The sequence below is a fragment of the Macaca nemestrina genome, chromosome 12 (assembly GCF_043159975.1).
Source record: "Macaca nemestrina isolate mMacNem1 chromosome 12, mMacNem.hap1, whole genome shotgun sequence".
Lineage (NCBI taxonomy): Eukaryota > Metazoa > Chordata > Mammalia > Primates > Cercopithecidae > Macaca > Macaca nemestrina.
The window spans coordinates 12,980,596-12,993,032 of record NC_092136.1 but is presented as its reverse complement, the minus strand read 5'-3'; the positions used below and the strand labels follow the sequence as shown (position 1 = coordinate 12,993,032).

General features: G+C 47.1%; 1 long non-coding RNA gene across 1 annotated transcript in view; it reads right to left on the bottom strand.

The window, feature by feature from the left end:
* The window catches only part of LOC105464648 (uncharacterized), a 61,094-nt gene extending 54,354 nt beyond the window's left edge, over positions 1 to 6,740 (bottom strand). Inside the window, exon 1 of the long non-coding RNA XR_976905.3 lies at positions 6,651 to 6,740. This is a non-coding gene — a long non-coding RNA (uncharacterized lncRNA). The remainder of the gene's footprint in view (positions 1 to 6,650) is intronic.
* Between the last annotated feature and the right edge of the window lie 5,697 nt (positions 6,741 to 12,437).

The window sequence follows — 12,437 nt, the reverse complement described above, 5'->3', positions numbered from 1 at the left end:
TTTGTAAAGTGCAGTGCTCCAAGAGAGGCATTAAGAGTGTCCAAACCATACACCACCCAGGCCACCTCAAGGCCACTCTACAACTGGGAAAGCACCCCGCCTCTGTAGTTGTGGCTTTGTGTGTTTCACACCCTCCTTGTCTCCAGCTCTCTGAGAAAGTCCTGTTTACTGTGATATGCAGGTATCTGCGGGTGGCAGCAGAGCTTCAAGGTTAAAAGATGTAGACTTTGTATGACCAAATGCCTGTCATGGTTGAATGTGCAAATAAATGGTGGTTGTCTCTATAGAGACAACAGAATACTATACAGCAATGAAAAAGAACAAGCTCCTATATACAATAATATGAATGAATCATCCAAGTATAATGAGTGAAAAAAATCAAAACACAAAAGGTATAAACTTTGTGATACATTTAAAGTTCAAAGAAAAGGGCCAGGCACGGTGGCTCACGCCTGTAATCCCAGCACTTTGGGAGGCTGAGGTAGATGGAGCACTTCAGGCCAGGAGTTCAAGACCAGCCTAGCCAACAAGATGAAACCCCATCTGTACTAAAAATATAAAAATTAGCCCGGCGTGGTGGTGCACACCTGTAATCCCAGCTGTTCGGGAGGCTGACGCAGGAGAGTCATTTGAACCTGGGAGGTGGAGGCTGTAGTGAGCCAAGATGGCACCGCTGCACTCTAGCCTGGGTGACAGACTATTGTCTCAAAAAAATAAATAAATAAAATAAAGTTCAAAGAAAAGGCAAAGCCAATCCGCGATGACAGAAGTCAGGACAGTGGATACCTGGGTAGGGAGCAGTGGGGGACAGTGGGGAGCCTCCCAGGTGCTGGTTACACAAGCACGTGCAGTGTGTGAAGTTACATTTATAATATACTGCGTGCACTGTGCTGTGTGTATCCTATATTTAAGTAAAAAGTTGTTGTTGTCATTTTAAATTAAGCATCGGGGTTCCAGTCCAGCTTTACCACCTGGATGGTGTATAAGCTCAGGCTAATTAAACTCTCTTGAGTATCTACTCACTCCTCTGCAAAATAGAATAAAAATGATATCTGCCCCAAATGCTTCCAAATGTCAATCATTTAAATTTCCGTTCACGTTTACCTTATCCAAATACCAAGTATTATTTTTCACTTAATATTTTTGCTTTAAATCAACTCACTAGTTAATCTAAAAATGAAATGTGTAAACCATGAATCTGGTGAGCTAGTTATTTTCAGTATATATATTAATATAAAGTAAAACAAACACATTATTAAGATAAAAATGCTTATTTGTGAGCCGCCTCAAGTCATCCTCCATATCAGTGAAGGTGGCATGTATACATTCACTCTGTCACCCAGGCTGGAGTGCAATGGCTTGATCTTAGCTCACTACAGACTCAACCTCCTGGGATCAAGCAATCCTCCCATCTCTGCCTCCCAAGTAGCTGAGATTACAGGCACACAGAACCATGCCTGGCTAATTTTTTTTTTATTTTTTTTTATAGAGACAGGGTTTTGCCCATGTTGCCCAGGCTGGTCTTTAACTCCTGGGCTCAAGTGATCCTCCTGCCTCGGCCTCCCAAAGTGCTGGGATTACAGGCAGGAGCCACTACGCCTGGCCAAGGTGGCATACTCACTCCGGGGAAAAAAACAAGATAACGTAATTACATAGAGTCCCTAGCACTGTGTAAGCCCCTAGTAAATGGTAGCTATTATCATCATCATCATCATCATGGACATCTTCAACATTACTGACATCATCACCATCATCTTCATCATTTCATCATCACCGTCATCATCATGACTGCCATCATCATCATTGTCATCATTGACACCATCATCACTATCATCATTATCACCACGTATAACACCAATAAGTACTTGTTTCCCAATCATCCCACAGAGTCAACCCAACACAGCCCTGGCCTCAGAAGAGCTTACAGAATTAGGAACATATAACCCATGTTGAAGTGTTGGGGTTTGCTGGGACGCATATCGAGGTGAGCACTCCACATGGGTGTGGATGGGGTAGAAGTTGTTGAGCTATGCCCTCCCACCCTCCACACCAGACCAGAACTGACTCTCCCCAGATTGCCTTGGGGACCTGCCTCTTGCCGCAGGCCAAGGCTGACTGCACCTGGACCCATCCCCTCATGTCTCAGAACTTCAGTCTCCTCATCTCTGAAACCAAGCTGGTGACCTCGGCTCCTCCAAACCTCCCAGCAATGGGCCAAGGGAAGGACACGCCATCAAAGACAAACAGAAGTCACTCGAGGAGTGTCCTGGACACTCAATAAATGATCACAAACATGTCTTATTCTTTTATCAAATTTGTCCCCTGAGGTAGGTCTGCACCTCTTCCACACTGATGGTCACAGGGCACCTGGAGTGCCCATCATGGAACAGAAACATCCTGATCCCTAAAGTAGTTATAAACCTACTCAAATGTGTCCCTCTTTAAGTCAACTCAGCCAATCAGTTTTCAGATCTACTAGAACTAAGTTGGGATGGATGTTTTTAATTCAATTTTTATAGTGTGCTTTTAGTATTTAAAATGGTCATAATCCTTGACTCAAATAATTCTAATTAAAGGAAATAAGGATATGATTGTGCAAAAATATTTATCACAGTTATTTTTAACAGCAAAAAAAAAAAAGAGAGAGGAGCTGGGCAAAGTGACTCACACTTGTAATGCCAGCATTTTGCAGGGCTGAGGCAGGAGGATTGCTTGAGCCTAGGAGTTTGAGACCAGCCTGGGCAACACAGTGAGATCCTATCTCTACAAAAAATTTGCTTTTAAAAATTAACCAAGCATGGTAGCTCATGCCTGTAGTCCCAGCTAAGGCTGAGGAGGGAGGGTCACTTGAGTCCAGGAAGTTAAAGTAGCAGTGAGCTGTGATCGCACCACTGCACTCCAGCCTGGGCGACAGACTGAGATACTGTCTCAAAAAAATCAAAACAAAAAAAAAAGAGTAAACAACACAAATGTCCAATAATAGGAATTGGTTAAGTAAACATCAGAACTTTTATTAGCTATTGTAGACCCATTTTTTTAAAACCATGTTATGTAAGTCTATGACATGGCACGACATTCAAGATATATTTTAAGAAAAAAAAGCAGGATACAAAGATATTTCTCTCTCTATATCTACATATAGATATCTTTGTGTATGTATATATCCTTTTAAGTATATTTATAAAAGATATATAATTTATATAAAATATATATACCTCGTACATATAAACATGTATATCACAAATACATGATACTAATTTTGAAACAGTAGATTATCATTATAAATTGAAAAGAATAAAATATATGACATATTAACAGTGGTCATAATGAATGATAGGATTGTGACTGGTTTTATTTTTTTCTTTATATTCTATAGTTTTGCTAATTTTTCACAAAAATATGCATTATTTTTATTATTAAAAAATCATGTTGGGCCAGGCACAGTGGCTCACATCTTTAATCCCAGCATTTTGGGAGGCCGAGGCGGGCACATCACAAGGTCAGGAGATAGAGACCAGCCTGGCTAATGTGGTGAAACCCCATCTCTACTAAAAATACAAAAAATTAGCCAGGTGTGGTGGCGGGCACCTGTAATCCCAGCTACTTGGGAGGCTGAGGCAGGAGACTTGATTGAACCCGGGAGGCGGAGGTTGCAGTGAGCCAAGATCGGCCACTGCACTCCAGCCTGGGCAACAGAGTGAGACCATGTCTCAAAAAAAAAAAAAAAATCATGTTATAAAAATGTTATATGTTATATATAATTATATAAATACCAGAACTTTCTTCTTTAAAATATTTTCTGCAGACCCCTTTTATGTGCATAAAATAAAATCCCTACCCAACCTCACGCTGCTATCTTGATCGACTCTCACCCCCACAATTAATTTGTTATTATTATTTTGATGAATATTCTGCAAAACCTTTTTCTGTAAATGTAGAAACTGTTCAACTCATTCATATTTTTATTTTATGAAAATAAGATTGCAATATATAAATTGTTCTGAAATTTAATGTTTTCACTGAGCAAAATATCATGGCCATTTCTGTGTGTCAGGATACAGGGATCTATGAGCCCTTTCTTGACAGCTGTAGTCTGACTATTCCAGAGTGTGGCTGGTCTCGAACTTATTTGCCCTTTGCCCTATCTTTCCATGTTTTTATTATCCCTTGGTGGCTTCAACACCCCTGTGCAGACTGCCTTGCCCCCTGGTGAGTATAGGAGGCCTCTCTAAAGGTAATAGTGTATATGAGGTTTTTTTTTAATGTGGCTTTTGCCATTTTGTCCCTTAAAAATGGATGTATCGATTTTCCAGCTTCTAGTAACTGATATTCTTTAAATGAGATTCCAAGCTTCAACTCACAGATTGAGGAATCTGGCAGACCATCTGGTGCAGTGCCTTTATTTCACAGATAAACTGAGAGCCGGGAGAGAGACTCCACCCTAGGCACAGTGCCGGTGAGGGACTGAGCCAGGATGCTGCACATAGCACCCCACTTCTGGACCCATCTAGAAGCCACTACGCTAGCAGGACTCAGAAACCATTGTCCTTGTGCTTCCCTCAGCCTGGAAAATTGATCCCACCACCAAAGTGGAAAATCACTCATCCTTTGGGTCTTCATCTAGATGTCACCTCCTCCAGGAAGCCTTCCCTGATTTTCCCAAAGGCTGGCTTGGACACATGTCCTCCACTGTGCTCCCTCAGGCCTGGCCTTTCCATGCTGTGTCCCAGTTGCCTGTCGGGTAACCTCCCCACTGGGCTGGAAGCTCAGGGAGGTGGGGGTGGGTGGGCAGGGTGTGCTTGTCAGTCTGTTTCATGTGTCCCTGCTGAAAGCTTCCCTGTCAATCACTCATCTGTTCAAGAAATAGCTTTGTGCCAGGTGCTAGGTGCAGGGGAGAGAAGGCAGGAGCACTCCTGACCAGTGTCGGGCCTTCAGGAATGCTAAGCACTGCTCTAAGAAGCTGAGAGCCATGCTGAAGTTTGGCATGCTGACTGCCACCGTGAGCCTTTGCCACAGGTGTGCCCAGCCAGTCTCCCAACATCCCTTCAAGGCAGGCTGTGTTCCACAAGTTTTATAGATGGGATCTGAGGCTCCAAGAGCGACACTGAGGACACACAGCTGGGTCTGCCGGCCTCCTAGGCCCCCAGCATCTCAGCAAAACCCCCAGATGGCCAGGAGAAACACCAGCCTGAGATGAGAGAGAGAGGCTGCACCAGGGAAAGGGGTGCCCGTAGAAGAGGAGGCCTGGCGGTCCAGTCCAAAGTTCACTGTGGGTTATCTGTGCACCTTGGGAAATTCACATAACCTCTCTGATCCTCAGTTATTTCATGTGAACAACAGCTTTCATTAACACCTGTCGTACACTACTAGGAGGCCTTATTTTCTCAACCAAAGCCTATGCCGTATGGTGGAACAAGTCTAATCTTACAGTAGCAGCGGAAGAGTGAACATGAATGCTGAGTCCTCAGGGCCTCAGGCTGTGGGATGTATGACTGGCACCCCGGGTTGTGGGCAGGCCTGTAGCAGGCCTGGGTTGGGGGCAGGTAGCAATGGAAAGGGGCTCCAGGAACACAGCCCCATTGAGGGGAACTTGAGGGGGCCCAGCAGAGGCGGGGGTGAACGCGGCCTGAGCCAACCAGCCCTCCCACTCCAGGGTACCACTGATCACAGATCTTCCAGAAGCCACAGGAGGCTGTCTAGTGTTGTCCGTGAGGGGCTAGGAAAGTAGGGGGTCCGTGGGGGAGCCTTCTCTGTCCCTCCAGGCAAGACAGCCCCCTCCCCAGCTGACACTGAGACACCTTCCCAAGACAGCAGGACCCTCTTCAGGCACTTGGAATCCTCAGTCTCCTGCCCTTCCCCGAAGCCCTGACACTCACTCAACACTCAGCCCCTCTCACACTAGCAAAAGAGGCAAACCTCCAGGCCCCACACAGAGAAATTCCCCACCTCCGACTGGACTCCAGTCGAACACTTTCATGTGGGGTTCCTAGGACAAGAGAGCTGGGCCTCGGGATCATCCAATCTCCACATTTTACAGATGCGCCAACCTCGGCCCAGAGCATGACAGGGACCTGACCACAAAGGTGACAAAGGTGGGACTCGAATGCAGGTGCCACCAGGCCAGCGTGTCTCCACCACACTGCACACCACATGCATGTCCAGACCTGGATCCTAGGTCTCTCCTTCTCCCCTTCCCCACCCTCCACCAACAGCCAAACTGGGCGGGAGCGAAGCTGGGGGTGGGGAGGCACTTTCTGAGCTGGCAGGGAGGGGAGTGTTGCAAAGTCGGCTGCCTGGGTTCCCCCACCCCCACAGCCAAACAGAGGTTTCCAAGGATCCAGGTCACTGAGTCATCCACACACACCTGCAGGCCTCTCCTGCCCTTCTCATCTGGCCACCAGGCCATCCATCATCTTTGGGAATCATTCCATAGATTTCTTCCTTCATTCATTCAACAAACCCTGAGGTCCTACTATGCACCTGTCACATTCCTCAGTCTCCTTCCTCTCCTCCCTCCTACCCTCAGCTCCTCCCTCTTCCCCACATCCCTAGTGCCCCTTTGCCCCTGTGAAGAGGGCACACCTGGGGGCATTGAGGAGTCACCGAGTCCAGAGGGGAGACAGACACAGGCACACCCCACCCCAGGTTACCTGGTGTGGCCCAGGGCAGCACCGGCAGGCACCTCTCCGGGAGAGGCTGAGGAGGTTCTGACACCTGGCCCTGGGGGCTCAGCAACCCCCTCCCCCACCTTCAGCCTCTACTGGGCCGTGCTGCCTGGAAAACCCAGCCTGGGCTCAGCTGACTTCCTCTTGTGTCATGGAAAGTGCAGTGATGGGGACAGGAAACTCCCGCCAGGGATCTGGGGTCTGAGCGGGGACGGGGCCCAGAGGTTTCTGGACCTAGAGGCCCGGAGGGGTGAAAGGGGCGGGGGGGGGGGTAACTTATGGGGGTGGGCAGCAGGGAGGGAGCCTACGGGGCAGTGTTCTCGGAGGGCAGAGGCCCCCTTCTCTAGGGTCAAGGCAGTGCCAAGCCCTGGGGGCCTGAAAGACGGCAACCCGAGGCCCTGAGCTACTTTCAGTTTTCCAAAACCAAACTAACAAACAAAAAGAGTAGAAATTATGCCGTGATGAAGACTCCGAGATCAAAGCAAAGCCCAAATGTTCGGTTTGTTTTCTTTTCCTTGGGTAAAGAGGTGGGGAGTGGTGGCAAGGGTGGCAGAGTGAGGAAAATGTGGGATCATACTTCAGCGTTGACCTCCTGGGGCCAAATACTTTACCCTCCGAGCCTCAGTTTTCTCATCTGTGAAATGGAAAGCTGTGCCCACTCCCATGATAATTGGGAAGACTGAAGGAGCTGATGCCCCTGGCTAGAGGAAGGTGCTTAGTAAAACTTCCCTCACTCTTTTGGGCTGCAATTATGTACACTGAGTGTGGGAACAGGGGCTGTGAAGGGCTGCTTACGATACACAGTTGTGTGACTCACGAACAGCACTCATCAAGAAAAAACATCCCTGCAGAGTCTTTGGTGCTAAGAAGGGTGGAGCCATGTCTGTCTCTTTCGTCTTCACATCCCTGTGCTTAGCACGGGGCAAATATTGATGAATGAATGAGTGAATGAATGAATGAACGAACAAATGCATGAAAGAGGTTGGGATTTCCAGAGTCAAGGGACCAGGAAGGATGGATGTGAGGGATGGGGCAGGGAACTGGGCCAGGCCTGGCCAGGAGGGGCTGGGTGAGGTCTCCCCATCCCAGGCTGAGGCCACCTCTGGCAGGAGGGAGAGGCACCTCTGAAGGCTGAATGAAGGATGGGTGTGGCCCCAATCACAGCTACCTTAGGAGTCCTCTTTCCTTGATCCTGGGGTGGGGATCAAAGCTTCCCTCTGCTAAAGAGGTTCAAGCACACAGTACCTTCCAGCCCTGAGTGAGCAGAAACCAGGGAGTGTCTAAGTGGGTCTAAGACAATATGAGGATCACCCCTCATATTGTCTTGTGCCCAATTTCTGCCTCCAAAGAAAGAAGAAGTAAAAACTAAAAGGCAGAAATGAAATCCACAAGCAGACAGCCCAGTGCCACACCCTGGGCCTGGTAGTTAAAGATCGACCCCTAACCTAATCAGTTATGTGATCTATAGATTACAGATATTGTATAGAAAAGCACTGTAAAAATCCCTGTCCTGTTCTGTTCCATTCTAATTACTGGTGCATGCAGCCCCCAGTCACATACCCCCTGCTTGCACAATTGATCACGACCCTCTGAAGCAGACTCCCTTAGAGTTGTGAGCCCTTAAAAGGGACAGGAATTGCTCACTCGGGGAGCTCGGCTCTTGAGACAGGAGTCTTGCTGATGCTCCCGGCCGAATAAACCCCTCCCTTCTTTAACTCGGTGTCTGAGGGGTTTTGTCTGTGACTTGTCCTGCTACATTTCTTGGTTCCCTGACCCGGAAGCAAGGTGATTAATGGACAGTCGACGTAGGCCCTTAGGCGGCTTAGGCCTGCCCTGTGGAGCATCCCTGTTGGGGACTCCGGCCAGCTTGAGCAACGCAGATCCTGAGAGCGCTCCCAGGTAGGCAGTTGCCCTGGTGGAACGCCTCATCAGAGCAGCGCATGGCAGGCCCCTGTGGAGGATCAATGCAGTGACTGAACACCAGGAAGGAACTGGCACTTGGAGTCCGGACAACTGAAACTTGGTAAGACTAGTCTCTGGAACTTACCGACTCCATTTGAGTGGAAGCAGGGCCTGATCACCCATGGTGTGCCTGTACCGGCACTTTGGTTTTTGTTTTTGACTTGAATTGGATTGCTTGATGCTTTGGTTTTGGTTTTGACCTGGTTTGGATTTCTTGATACTTTGACTTTGGTTTTGATTCTGGTTTGGTGTAAACTTTAAAAGTGTGTGTGTGCCCTTTTTACCCGTTCTTTGTTTTGTGGTGTGCATGTGGTGTGAGCGTGGTGTTTTGTCTCAAGGAAACATGGGTCAGGCACAAAGTAAGCCCACCCCACTAGGAACTATGTTGAAATTTTTCAAAAAGGGATTTAAGGGAGACTATGGAGTCACTATAACACCAGGAAAACTTAGAACTTTGTGTGAGATAGACTGGCCAGCATTAGAGGTGGGTTGGCCATCAGAAGGAAGCCTGGACAGGTCCCTTGTCTCAAAGGTATGGCACAGGGTAACCTATAAGCCAGGGCACCCAGATCAGTTCCCATATATAGATTCTTGGTTACAGCTGGTTTTGAACCCCCCATAGTGGTTAAGAGGACAGGCAGCAGCAGTACTAGTAGCAAAGGGACAGTTAGTTAAGGAAGGTCCTCGCTCCCACCCGCTGAGGGAAGTTGGCACCCCCAGTGGGACCAGACATGGAGAGGCTAAGACGGTACCATGAGGCATTAATAGAAGGTCTAAAGAAAGGGGCTCAAAAGGCTACAAATATAAATAAGGTCTCTGAGGTCATCCAAGGAAAAGAGGAGAGTCCAGCGCAATTCTATGAAAGCCTGTGTGAGGCTTACCATATGTACACTCCTTTAGATCCAGATAGCCCTGAAAATCAGCGCATGATTAACATGGCCTTAGTTAGTCAAAGTGCAGAAGGTATCTGGAGAAAATTGCAGAAACAGGCTGGGTTTGCGGGTATGAATACCTCACAGTTACTTGAAATGGCCAATCAAGTGTTTGTGAATAGAGATGCAACAAGCCACGGAGAAAGTTATAAGGAAGGCGAACGCCAGGCTAGGTGAAACACCAACTTACTGGCCGCGTCCATTACGGGAATCCCCCCGAAAGGAGAGGGAAAGGGGGGTTCTGGGACGAATACCCAGTCTAATCACCCACACTTGCAACATAACCAATGTGCCTATTGTAAGGAAGTGGGACATTGGAAAGATAAGTGTCCCCAACTGAAGGAAAAGCAAGGTGATTCGGAACAAAAGACCCCAGACAAAGATGAGGGAGCTTTGTTCAGTCTGGCTGAAGGGCTATTGGACTGAAGGGGACTGGGCTCAAGCGCCCCCAAGGAGCCCATGGTCAGGATTACAACTGGGGACAAAGACATTAAGTTTTTTGTCGATACTGGTGCTGAACATTCAGTATCACCCTGGTCACCCCTTATCCAAGAAAACCATTGATATAATTGGAGCAACAGGAGTTTCCACTAAGCAGACTTTCTATCTACCACGGACCTGCTCGGTGGGGGGACATGAGATAGTTCACCAGTTCTTGTACATGCCTGACTGTCCCTTGCCTTTGCTGGGAAGAGACTTGCTTAGCAAGCTGAAAGCCACCATCTCCTTCACAAAGCAGGGCTCTTTACTGCTAAACTTACTGGGAACAGGAGTTATCATGGCCTTTATGGTCCCCCAGGAAGAAGAATGGAGACTTTTTCTAACCGAGCCAGGCCAAGAGATAAAACCAGCTCTAGCTAAGTGATGGCCCCGAGCATGGACAGAGGATAATCCTCCGGGACTGGCGGTCAACCAAGCCCCCATACTCACAGAAGTTAAGCCTGTGGCCAAACCAATTAGACAAAAGCAGTATCCGGTTCCCAGAGAAGCTCTTGAAGGAATCCAGGTTCATCTCAGGTGCTTGAAAGCCATGGAATTATAGTTCCTTGCCAGTCTCCATGCAACACCCCTCTTCTGCCTGTTCCCTAAGCCAGGGATCAAGGACTAGTGGCCAGTACAGGACTTGGTCCAAGGAGAAGTTTACAAACACTCTCCTGAGCCAGTGTTTCAAACTTTCTATGATGAACTAAATGTGCCAGTACCAGAAATTCCAGGAAAAACAAGAAATTTGTTTTTGCAATTAGCCGAGCATGTAGCCCAGTCTCTCAATGTCACTTCATGTTATGTATGTGGAGGAACTGTAATGGGAGATCAATGGCCATGGGAAACCTGAGAATGAGTACCTACAGACCCAGTTCCTGATGAATTCCCAGTTCAAAAGAATCACCCTGATAATTTCTGAGTCCTAAAAGCCTCAGTTATTGGACAATATTGCATAGCTAGAGAAGGAAAAGAATTCACTCACCCCGTAGGATGACTTAGTTGTCTGGGTCAGCAAGTGTATAATGGTACCACAAAGACAGTCACTTGGTGGAGTTCAAATCACACAGAGAAGAATCCATTTAGTAAATTCCCAAAGTTGCAAACTGTGTGGACCGACCCGCAGTCCCACTGGGACTGGACAACCCCCACTGGATTAGACTGGATATGTGGGCATAGAGCTTATGCCAAATTACCTGACCAGTGGGCAGGTAGTTGTACTATTGGCACTATTAAACTGTCTTTCTTCCTACTGCCCATAAAAACAGTCAAACTCCTGGGCTTCCCTGTCTATGCTTCCTGCAAAAAGAGCAGCATAGCTATAGAAAATTAAAAAGATGATGAATGGTCCCCTGAGAGAATCATACAATATTGTGGGCCTGCTACTTGGGCACAACAACGCTCGTGGGGATACCAGACCCCCATTTACATGATCAACCAAATCATACGGTTACAAGCTGTCTTAGAAATAATCACTAATAAAACCAGCAGAGCCTTGACTATTCTGACCCAGCAAGAAACTCAGTTGAGAAATGGTATTTATCAAAATAGATTGGCTCTTAGCTACTTGCTAGCAGCTGAAGGAGGGGTCTGTAGGAAATTTAACCTTACTAATTGCTGTCTACAAATAGATGATCAAGGGCAAGTAGTTGAATACATAGTTAGAAATATGACAAAACTGGCACATGTGCCCGTGCAAGTGTGGCATGGATTTGATCATGGGACCATGTTTGGAAAATGGTTCCCAGCGCTAGGAGGATTTAAAACTCTTATAATAGGAGTTTTAATAGTAATAGGAACCTGCTTACTGCTCCCTTGTTTGCTCCCTGTACTTCTTCAAATGATAAAAAGCTTTATCGCTACCTTAGTTCACCAAAATGCTTCAGCACAAGTGTTCTATGTGAATCGCTATCGATCTGTCTTGTAAGAAGACATGGGTAGTGAAAATGAAAGTGAGAACTCCCACTAATGAGTGAGATTCTCTAAGGCGGGGGGAAAAAGAGGAGACCACCCCTCATATTGTCTTGTGCCCAATTTCTGCCTCCAAAGAAAGAAGAAGTAAAAACTAAAAGGCAAAAATGAAATCCACAAGCAGACAGCCCAGCGCCACACCTGGGCCTGGTAGTTAAAGATCAACCCCTGACCTAATTGGTTATGTGATCTATAGATTACACACATTGTATAGAAAAGCACTGTAAAAATCCCTGTCCTGTTCTGTTCCGTTCTAATTACCAGTGCATGCAGCCCCCAGTCACATACCCCCTGCTTGCACAATTGATCACGACCCTTTCAAGTAGACTCCCTTAGAGTTGTGAGCCCTTAAAAGGGACAGGAATTGCTCACTCGGGGAGCTCAGCTCTTGAGACAGAAGTCTTGCTGATACTCCCGACCGAATAAA